We start from the raw sequence: 12,119 nt of genomic DNA on the forward strand, positions 1-12,119 counted from the left end.
GCGCGCGCGCGCCACATGTGTGAGGGTGCTGGCAGAAGACAGCAGAGAGCATTGTATTCCCTAGAGCTGGAGTTACCAGAGCCACCAAACATGAGTTCTTGATGAATCAGCCTACTACTATCTCAGGCTTGAAAGCCATCTTATAGTAAAGACAAAGTATGTTCATTCCAGTTTATGATTAAATCTCTATTTCTCAAGGGTTGGGCAATGTCCCACCTGTAACCTTAAGTACAAATAGTTCTGCAGTGCTTGTTCCAGGAAACTGAAACCATGTCTTTGTTTCAGAAAGTTGTTATGAGCATCTTACAACCCTACCCTTGTTTTAAAAGATTGTTATGACTACTTTGTTATGACAGCCTTGTTATGCTGCTCCTATAATCCTGCCTACATGCCTGCCGAATCCTCCATTTGGAAACCCCCTACCCCTGAGCTATAAGAACCATTATCTTGCCCATGTCCAGTGCAGACCTCTTGAACCCTACCTTAAGAGGAGGCAGCCCATACATACAAATATAAAAAGCTTGCTTTAATTAATTTGGCCATGATGATTTTGGTCAGTGGGCTTTCTCCCCCCTTCTTTGGAATTAATATTCTGTAATGAAACTTGGGTCCTCTGAAAGACCAGCAAGAGAGCTTAACCACTAAGCAATCTTTCCAGCTCCAAATGTTGGGGTTTTTTTTTTTTTCATATTTCCGTGTATCTACTGAGGTGATCATGCAAATACTGTTGGTGTTTTGAGTTCTCCTTCCTTCCTTCCTTCCTTTCTCCCTCCCCCTCAACCTTCCTCCTCTGCCTTAAGATGACATTTTATTTAGTCATTTCTGTTTATAACTAAAACTCTGGGAATTCAAAATTGACATCCTTGCTGGCAAGCTTCTGGTGTACAGAAACACTTTGGACCATGCTCTCCCTGTTGTTTGGATGCACTCTGTATAACCAAACCCTGAGCCAACAGCTGTCCAGTTACTCGCCGATCCTCTCACCCACAACTTCTCTTGGGAAGATCAAGTCCTCGAGGGTGGCATTGTGCACCTCAGTTAGTGTGACTTCTGTGGAGCTTTTGCTTAGTTTTTGTGTGACTTTTTTGAGTTGGCTTAGGCAAAATCCTCCTCCAAGCAAAGACAACGATGGGCTTCCCACTCAACTTTTTCTCCAATTCATTTGTTAGCCAGACTTGGATTTCCTGTAAAGATTTCAGCTGAGGAACTAGTCCAAAAATTATGAAAGCCTCCGGACCACCACCAACTTCAGTTTCCTCTGTTATGGTGACATTGAGTTCCCACAGCTGGGCCTTGAGGTCTGAGCTCATCTCCAGCTCCAACAGTGCCCAAGAGACACTGCACTCAACTCCTCCAGCTTCCTGCCATTGGGCTTCCCAGTGTTGGCACTCAGCTGAACACCAGCTCACCTTTGTGAGTCCAGCTTAGAAAGCACTGTACGTAAGATGGTGATTGAATGGATTTATTCCACAATGGTAAGCAAATTCTGCATTCTTAGGATAAACTTAGGTGATCATGATGTATGCTTATATGATATTTAGGGATTTAAGCTACTTTTGTTGAAACTGTGCTACCTATGTTATTAAGAGACATTAGCCTATACTTTCTAATCTTGTGACTTTCCTATGTAACCTTCCCAATACTGTGCTTGGGAGTAGAGTATCCCCTACATGAAGCAGCTTCTGTTTCTTCAGTTATGTTGTGAAAAAGGCCACTTAAGACAAAAACTGAGAATTAAAAACCAAGCTTACTGTGAGATAAATGTGTAAACCCAGAAGCATGGTGAGCTGAAAAGTGACACCTGTTCAGTGGAGACAAGCCATAACTTTGGCAAGGAGGAAACTTCCTACAGTGCATGAGGATTGACCAAGTGTATCAGCTTGAACACCAGCCTGAGTGGAGCCAATTTTAAGTGAGACCCTGTCTTGTCTTTCCTTGTCTTAGTTTCTGAAATTGAATAAATTTTTCCCCAAGGGGCAGTCTGGTTTAAACTGTGAGAGTTTAGGAGAACGGGCTGAGAAAGATAAATAAAACAAAGAGTAGTGGTAGCTCTTAGCAGCCTGAACTGAGAGAGAGATAGCAGAGGTACAAACATCCCAGAACAGTCATGACAAAAATGGTGATATGCTAGGCACTTTCAGGCAGAGTGCAAGGAGAGAGACTCTTTTACCAGGCATGCAGAAAAACACTGGGAATGAATAGAGCATTTGAGATATGCACACAAAGAATAGAGCATGCAATCATTTGGAAGGAGAAGGGAAGAAAATTTAGTAGGGAGACAGTATATGCAAACCCTGGCTGTGCCCTTACAAACTGATAGAATCATACCAAGTAGTTCAGCCTTTCTGTCCCTTACATTCTTAATCTCTAAAATGGCTGCAATCATAATACCTACCAGAGCTGTTGTGAGGAGGCCACAGGTAAACACAGTCTAAGAATTAAATTGAACAAATAAAATACTGTCATTTAAATAGACTGGTAAGAGCTAACAATGGCATTTATAATCATGTGTTTAATGAAAATGTCACAAACAATATTTCTGCTTTAGTTATATCTCATCAACATATGCAGATCCAAACAGCATTATGGAAAATATACTTCGGTGTTTCTGAGTTGAGAGAACATAGGTATGCTTAAATTTTTTCTTTTCATGTGTCTACTTCAAGAGTTACCTAGAGTAAATTTTTGTAAAAATGAAAGTATTTTTAAATATGCAATGAAGGAAGTTTAAAAGTCTAATAAGTTTACTGATATAAATCAGAATCTTCGATATGCTCCAAGAAATAAATTTTAAATTTTATGTCTAAAATACCCTATTTACAGAAGAGTCTCAATTTAATCATTTCCAGATGTGAGGTTTAAAAACTGTGCTGCCTACTATTACTCAGCTTGCCTCGTTAAAGCAAGTCTATCTATCCTTGTCAGCGAAGGACAGAATGCTAGACTCTGAGGGGAAAGGCAGGAAATAACTGGTCTTTACAGAAGTCATTCCATGTCACATAAGCAGCTACATGTTAACTTCACCTTGGGAAAAATAGAAGTTCTCTATATAGATCTCCTCAAAGTTTTCACAACAATCTTATAAAGAAAGCACTACTCTTAGCTAGATTTTACAAGGAGGCCCATAGCAGTTAAATAACTTGCTCCAATCAAAGAGCAAGGTAAGGATCTAGCCAAGAGCCAAAGAAAAGCCTGCTTGTGTATCCAGGCACCAGCTATTAACTGTATTACCTCAGAAGCACCTGTAGACACAGACTACACATAATGGAAAGTGTCTCAGTCGTGCGAGCACCTTAACAGAATGCTGTAGATGAGGTAGCATAGAAACTTACACTTCACAGTTTGGGAGCTGTGAAGTCCAAATGCACAGGTAGATTTGGTGTCTGGCACCTAGATCACACCTCCATATTTGCTCACCTGAAGGAGACAAGGCAGCTCTCTGTCCTCTTTCATTAGTACACCAATGTCATTGATAAGGGTTCTGTTGTAGTGACTTGGTCTCCCCAAAATGTCCCTATCTTCAAATACTCCCATCTCAGTGATTAGGTTTCATCCCATGACCTTTCTTTGTAGGAGACACATTGAGACCACGGTGAAGAGAACCTCAACACACAGGATGTTCAATGGTTCCTCCCCAAGCATTTCCTGTTACTGACTCACTGACTTGAGAGCTCTGTATCAGCTCACAGATTTGAAGCTAAATGGGAAAAAGGAATTATCATCACTAAGAACACTGGATGGAAGAACAGAGTATGCTTCTTGTGCAAACCTTCTAAAAGTAGTACATTGTGAGTTTAGGAGGCAAGCATTACAGCACTCTTTTTTCCTTGTCACTGTAGAATGAAGTTGTCACTCATTTATTTTGTTCACTTTGCCATAAATATTCTGAACATCTGTTCTTTTCCAGGCATTGGGTGGTAGGCATTAACGGTGCTCTCAACAGTCCATTTAGAAGCACTTAATTTTTTATTTCAAGCTTTTCAGACCATTGCTCACTGAGATTCAGTATTAACAGAAAGAAAAATGTCCCTGCCTCCATGCACATGCCTACTCCTTCACAAACCCAGGCCTTGGGCTTCTCTCGTGTTCCCTACACAAGGCACAAGTACTTTTCAGTCTCCCATACTAAAGTACAATCAAAATTACACATGTACAGACACACACACACACACACACACACACACACACACACACACAAACACACGAATAATGAAGAAAAACAGTAAGTATCCATTCAAACGAAGGCAAATTCAATCAAAAAGCATAGGTACCCAGCAGGTATTTGTGAAACTGAGGCCCATTTATAGCCAGAGATTTCTATTTTTCTTAAGTCTGTTTAAATTACCGTTATCCATACATACTAACTGCTATTATCCATGATGGGGCTGGCATCTTTCTCCTTCCTAAGCTGCATCCTTTATTATGGAAGGAACGTTTAGTAATGGAGTCATTATCCTGCTGAGGACTAAGAGAGAGTGTTCCTTCTTTCCAGCATTAAAGTGCCTGCTCCTTGACTTGGTTATTAAAATGAGGGCTCAAATAGCTCCTTGTTCTAATTTTCCTTATCAGCCTCCACAGGACCCATTTCAGGCTGTCTGTGAAGTGTTAGAATGCAATTGTGTGCTCGAATAAAAGGGGAAACGGAATGAGAGCCTCTTAAGACCATTATATTGTCTTATTTAGTGACACTGTTTGCCTCACCATTACTAAGCAATGAGCTAAGTGTTCTTCCTGAGTAGAATAATAGTACCCACATTTAACCAGCACTTTACACTTTGCAGAGCACTTCTGCAGCATGCAGTCTCTCTTTTGAACCAGGCTACAATACTGGAGCAGCTTGAGAGTGTGCTATGATCATAGATTTGCATGGTTAAGTTATAGCTTTCAACCTCCAAAGTCAGAAAGGATAAGGTGATGGGCATGATAATGGAAGAGAGTTGTCCTACCTCTGGAGAGTGGAATGTCTGTCACGGAGCTTTCCACCTCACTAAGGACTCAAGCACCATCATTCCTTCTGCTCTGTGTAAAGAGCCTCACAAATCCTCACTGAAACTGTTCATATTTGAAAAGACAGATAATGAGGCAATTCCACGGAGTTTATCTGATAATCAAAGGGGTTTATTTAGGGTTTACTTACAACAAGCAAAAGGGAGTTGGTCGTGGGGTCCAAGAGAGGTGAGGTGTGGTCCAATGCGGTTCTCTGGATAACTCTGACTTGGTCCACAGTACCAGCATCCAACATCCAAGGTAGCCAAGAGAACGAGCACATATGTATTCCACGTCTTAAGGGTCCCCCCTCAGCTATGCCCTCGGGCTGGGGCAGGTACTTCACAATTACCTGCTGCCTATTAGAGGCAGTACTTCAGGGGTAATGCACAAACAGCCACCGTTACAGACAGAAATGCTACAAATCAAAGAAACCATAGAGAGGACAGGCAGATACATCAGTATTAATTACTAATCCATCAATTACAGAGGACAAGGAATTTTTAAAGATCATAAGTTTTTAACATCTGTATTGAGGCAGGGGAGAATGACAGAAAATTAAGGGACATGGAAAAGGAAAGATGCCCCTCTGAGGCTAGCTGAAGCCTCCTGGAACCGAGAATCAAGAACTGCAACACAATTAACGTCTGCTATGAATGTTGTTAACACATATTTCCCTCTTTAGATATTTTATTAACTCTTTATGAATTTTATACAATGCATTTTATCATATATACCTCCCTCCTCCAACTCCTCCCATATCTATTCCCTATGCCCCGCCCCTCTACCCACATTAAGTTCTCTCCTCCCCCCCTCAGGTCCAGCTTGTGTTGTCCAACTACTCCTGGGGGTGGGGCCTACATCAGAGTGTGGTCAACCAACATGGGGTCATATCATTAAAGAATACTGACTCTCACTCTCCCAGCAGCTACCAAATGCCCATAGCTCTCAGCTAGACGTAGGATGTCATGCCCACGTCCACCCACATACCTTCTGTATAGCAAGACACCATCATCCAAGAGAAGGGGCAGCCTACAGAATGAGGAAAAAAATCTTTATCATTCATGCATCTGACAGAGGGTTAATACCTAGAACATACAAAGAACCCAAAAAGCTAATGATCAAGAAAACAAACAGTTCAGTTAAAAAAATGGGGCATGGCATAAAGATGGAGATTCTCCTGATTTCCTATTCTGTTCACCTCATAGGAACTAAAAGTGGTTCTAACCATTACTTAGATACTTGAAGACATGTTTCAAACTACACACAGAAAGAATTCCATCTCCAGAGTAAAGAATTATTTCTCATATCCTATAAAAAAATTTAAATTCCCAGATATTAGTTAACTCATTACAAAATAAAGTCTACCAAGTGGGCGAATTGAACACACACAAGCTTTCTGTGTGAGGTCTGTAGCTAGTAGTAAACTTTAACTCTTGCTAAATGGATATGAAAATATTCCCAAAGAAACCAAGGAGAGGAGGAAAGCATGGGTTCATTTAAATTCTGATCTTTCGTATGTTAATTTCATTTAACTTTCTTTTTTTTCTTCTGTGTATTTTTTTCTAAAGCATTTCAGTTATCATAGATTATAGGTCAATCTCTTCCTCATCTTTAACAATATCTGTTTCCTGTTGGAATTTTCTATTTCAGAGCTTCTATCTTTCATTATAAATTCTAGACTAAATCACTCATTCTTCTCATTGTAAAGTCTAAGTAGATTCAGGAAAAATAAATACATTGCATCTTATATTTTCATTAAAAATAAACAAAATGATATAATGGAGCATGAATCTAAGCAGAGAGTTCTCAAAAGAGGAGATACAAGTGACTGAAACACATTTTTTTAATTTTGAACATATTTAGCCACCACAGAAATTCAAACTAAAACTGAATTGATATTTCATCTTACTTTAGCCAGAATGGCCTAGAAAAATAAGGGAGAGCAGAAGCTGGCAACGATGTAGGAAAAGAATACTTCTAGTGGGAGCATGGTCTGGTACAACCACTATGCAAATAAAGTAGAGGTTACTTAAAAATCTGGAAGTAGAGCTACCAGACGGTCCAGCTATCCAACTCTTAGACATCTATACTATAGTGACTTGCTCCTCCATGTTTATTGCTACTCTGTTCACATTAGCCAGGAAATGGAAATACCCTAGATGTCCATCAACTGATGAAATGGATATGAAAATGCAGTACATTCACACAACAAAATATTATTTAGTTGTTAAGAAAAATGAAATTATTAAATTCACAGGTAAATAGATGGAGCTGGAAACTATCATTTTGAGTGAGGTGATACAGACACAGAAAATCAAATATCATGTTTTCTCAAATTTGTGGATGTTAGCTTTGAATTTTCAGATATGTGTTGCATTTTGAAAACTCATAGAGGTCAGAAATTTAGTAAGGGGTTATTGTGAGGTGCTTTCAAGGAAGGTAGATATAACACAGTAGGATAAAGAGCTAAATGGGAATATTTATTTTATATAGAGGTATATAAGCAATGAACCATTCTTAAGGCCTAAGAGTATATGGCCTTCCTCCTTTCCCAGCTGTAAACCTTCAATTTTCTAGTAACTTCACCAGAAACCCCACATAGAGTAAACCATATGTCCTAACCTCCTTGGGCCTCCTTAGTGGTTCCTGGTTTTATTTAATCAGATTTTAATGTCATCCAAGACAACTCAAGAGCTACCCTAAATCTCATTTGTTGAGAGATGGGAGAAAGGAAGAAAAAAATAAAATTTGTTAGCAACCCCTTGAAATGTAACTTTAGAGACACCAAAATGTCATATGGCTATGGCTGAGACACTTAGTTGTGACTCTACTCTGAGAGCTCACACCCGCGTACTCATATGTACCTTTCTCTTTTCAATAAACTCCAACTTTGCTTTGTACTGGCTCATCCTGTAATTCTTTTCTGTAATAGAGTCAAGGATTTGGCTTTCCCTGAGTGGAGGACCCTAAAAGAAAAGGGCAACCCCTCAGGTTGTAGTTCTGGGCTGTCTTCTGCTGCACTACCACTGCTGTTAACTATTTGGATGTATATTAAGTATGTTCACGGTCTGTTCTGGTATCCATATGGTAAGAAAGTCCTTGATGTGTAGAACATCTCAATGTTGTCTCAGGTTATCTTTGGTTATTAATTATTCTAGCATATCATATATATATGCATATATATATATATATATATATATGCTTGCTTGTTACAAAATCAAACGTGCTGGGCAGTGGTGGCACACACTTTAATCCCAGCACTCAGGAGGCAGAGACAGGTGTATCTCTGTGAGTTTGAGGCCAGCCTGGTCTACAGAGTGAATTCCAGGATAGGTTTCAAAAGCTGCAGAGAGAAGAAACCCTGTCTTGAAAAAAAAAAAAAAAAAGCAAAGCAAACATGTTCTTATAAATAAATGTTTGTATGATCCAATTTTCTGATAAATTTTATGAAAAGTTTTTATCTTATGTAATTCCTTTAGTACACTATTTTATGATGCAAATAATGTCCCTGATAGAGCTCTGAACATGGAATCCCAAAATATGACTTGCCGTACTATTTTAATAAAGCAATCTGAGAAAGTGTGTGTGCAGAAGGGAACTTGTGACCTTCCCTTGGATCTGGACATAAATCTGTCCTTAAAGAAGCAATTTTGATACACCCATAGAGAAGAAACACTCTTATTTCCAACCATAAAGGGACCCAGAGAGGACTCTAATTATATAGGCTTTGCTCACTCTTTCTTGTAACACGTCTGCCTGTGACTTTCCACACCTCACCAAACATGGTAGAAACAGGTTGTGTCCAGCCTTTCCTTGGATGTTCCTTTCCTTCTGAAGACTCCCGTGTCATACAAAACTTACATCAAGCAGGCTTATATGTGTTTATCTGTCTTTTGTGGCAGGATGTCAGCCAATAGAAGGAAAAGATCAACCCTCCCCTCCTTCCACCTCACTAACTTCATTCACCAGCTTGGATTTGAGGAAGTTCACAGTTCTTGTCAAGCAGGTATTGACAAGAAAAGTAACTAATGCATCCCGCCTCCACCCCACCCCTCATGAATGGTGGCTTCCTGCCACCTCCCTTCCTCCCTTCTCTCCTTTCTGTCCCGCCTTACTTGAGTGGCTCACCGAGAACACAGAAAGCCCACAGGTTCAGCAGCGAGGGTTTGTGAGTACCTGCATTGGGGATGAGTTTTAGAAATCTCGTGATCCAGTTAAATATAGGTAGATCATTTGTTGCCCCTGGGGCCCTGCTAGAGTGTGCTAGGGAACACAAAGACAAGCATGTCTGATACAGGAGAGATACTAAAGAGGAAAGTTGTCTTCATCTCTATTTGATCAGAGCTAGAAAACAGCAAATGTTCCGCCTCCAAAACATACCACCTTGATTACTGACTACTTCCAGCTGAAGAAGAGAAATGCAGGGAGAGGCTTTCTCTAAACGTCCTTCCTAATACTATCAAAAAGACAGTGGACTACCTACCTACCTGATGACATCCTCTGACACATGGCTAATTAAACGCCCCTCCTAATACTATCAAAAAGACAGGGGACTACCTACCTACCTGATGATATCCTCTGACACATGGCTAATGGTCAGTAACCCTCTTTACAAACAGCTTTCTAAGTGCCAGACAATACCCTGTCTGAAGTAGAGAAAGTAGGCGCTTCCCACTCCCAGACAAGGCTGAAGACCTCCTGCGTATGCAATAGGGGAAAATTCTATTCACACCCAACAAAGACCATCCTGGAGCCAGAAATAGGCTAGACCTGAAGAGGTGATGGGGAGCAGCTACTCCCTCACTGAGATATGTTCTCAAATACTACAAAGTCGCTTCCACCGGGCAGTTACTCACAACCCGTCACTGCTAAACCCGTGGGCTTTCTGTGGGCTTTCTGTGTTCTCGGTGAGCCGGGATAGAAAGGAGAGGAGGGAGAAAGGAGGTGGAAGGCAGCCACCGTTCATGGGGGTGGGGTGGGAGCAGGATATATTACTTTCCTTGTTGCTGTGACAAAATACCCGAGGAAAACAGCTTAAGGGACAAAAGGGTTGTTTGGGCTCACAATTTGAGGGATTAGCCCATCGTGGTGAGGACACACTGGCTGCAAGGTCATGAAGCTGCTGCTCAGTGTGTCCACAGTCAGGAAGCCAAGAGAGATGACTGCTCATGCTCCGCTCACTTCCGGGATGAAAGGCCATGAAATGGTGTGGCCTACAGTTAGAGGGGATCTTCCTACCTCAACTAGCCCAGTCTAGACACATCTCTTCATACATGGCCTTAGGTTCCTCTGAAGTTACCCACTATCTTGTCAAGTTGACATCAATATTAATCATCTCAGAGGGATTCTGAGATAATATAGGATTGTTGACTCAATACAGTAAGTATTCTTTTATGTTGTAGATTCACGACATAAAACAACACATCATTTCCACATAAAATATTAAAGTTAGAGATAAGATTACTACTATATAGCATTGAAAAGTCATGTTGGTCTCTTTTGAATACTTTCCAGATTACAGTAATTGGTGTGTTTTTAATATCTATGGTTTCCTCTACACCGTATTTAAGGACAGGGATCACATTTGTTTTCTATTTCAATTATAGCTCAAGTAGCTAGTCCTCAAAGAGAGCTAACCAAGTACTTGTTGAGTGAGTGAATGAATGAATGAATGAATGAGATAAATGTGCTCAAAACTCAGCTGAGTTGTTGGTTTTCTGCTACATTACAACAGCTTTTCTGGTCATGCATTCATAAAGATTAAAAATGCTTTTATTCTTTTAAGAGAAAGAGGGATTGGGAATAGATAACACTGTTTATGAATGCTGCTGTCTCAAACAGAGTGGCAGGTGTCCAGCGCTGGCTATATTGTGCAATACACATGTGATGCCTAGGTCAAGGAGATATTTCAGATGGGAAAGAAATAGTTCTCTCAGTTGCTATGGCTGTCTTCCTTCTCCCTTCCTTTTTTCCTTTTAAGACAAAGGTTTCACACAGCCCAAGCCTTGAACTCTTAGCTATCCTGCCTTGACTCTTGAGTGTTGGGATTACAAATAGGAGCCATTATACCTGGCTCAGTTCTTCATAAATTAACAAGGTGCCTCTTCTCTCTCCTAAAATCATTGAAATCTATATTTCTACTTAGAATTAAATAACTTGAAAGTATTGTCATGATGTTTTGAAATAACCTCCCTGTGTGCTTTAAAATGAAGGACTGAAGTTTTCTGCACTAAATAATTTAGTAGTTTGTAAAGAGCTTACAGAGTCAAAGTACTCCCCATGAAAAAAACAAATACCCAACTCTTCCCTCCAGCACTTTAGTTCCAATCCTTAAATTCCTTTTATCCATTTAACTAGGGCTTCTTAGGATAACTGAGGCATAATTGCCAGAGGTCCCATAAACTAGATGTGATGTATGTTCTTCCAACGCCCCCATAAAATTAACCAATTAGTCAAAAATTGAGTCATTTAATAAACAAGATTGGACTGCCACCTACTGGCCTGATGTGTAAGCTAATGGAACCTCCTTGATAAGAGCAGATACTCCAAATTTGGTTTCTAGCTAACCAAAAAATAAAACTTATTTTTTAACAAAAATGATGAACATACATCCAAAATTCATTCCTTTACCAAGATCATCCACAAGTGATCAAGCAATATGAATGCATCCATGGCAGTGTCGCAATGAAAGATTAATTTGTACCATAAATATGTGGAAATAATTACAATTCTAAAATTTCTAGGTAACTATATAACTTGGTGTTAGAAAACATGGCTTGAAGATCACTTGCCTTGCAGCATGTGTATGAAGTCCTGGGTTGAATCCACAACACACACACACACACACACACACACACACACACACACACACACACACGAAGGTAGAGGAGAGGGTGAGTGGGGGATAAGGGTGGATTTGGCTTCTCTCTCGTCTTCTAGTTCAGAACCATTCTTAACATCAAGCCTCAAGCTCCTAATATATAAATTTTCTATTAAAAACAGGACTATTCATGATAAAAACAAGATGACATTGTCATCTAGAGAAGGATGTAAAATATTAGTTGATTCAGTTCAAGATGTTCTAAGACTTCCTCTGCTCCACACCAATCTTGCAAATTGGCACTGCAGGA

At 40.0% G+C, this 12,119-nt stretch overlaps 1 pseudogene; it reads right to left on the reverse strand.

The window, feature by feature from the left end:
- Positions 1-832: 832 nt before the first annotated feature.
- Positions 833-10,159, reverse strand: LOC114689454 (annotated as a pseudogene).
- Positions 10,160-12,119: the final 1,960 nt, after the last annotated feature.

Source organism: Peromyscus leucopus, chromosome 10, assembly GCF_004664715.2.
Source record: "Peromyscus leucopus breed LL Stock chromosome 10, UCI_PerLeu_2.1, whole genome shotgun sequence".
In the NCBI taxonomy this organism is placed as follows: domain Eukaryota; kingdom Metazoa; phylum Chordata; class Mammalia; order Rodentia; family Cricetidae; genus Peromyscus; species Peromyscus leucopus.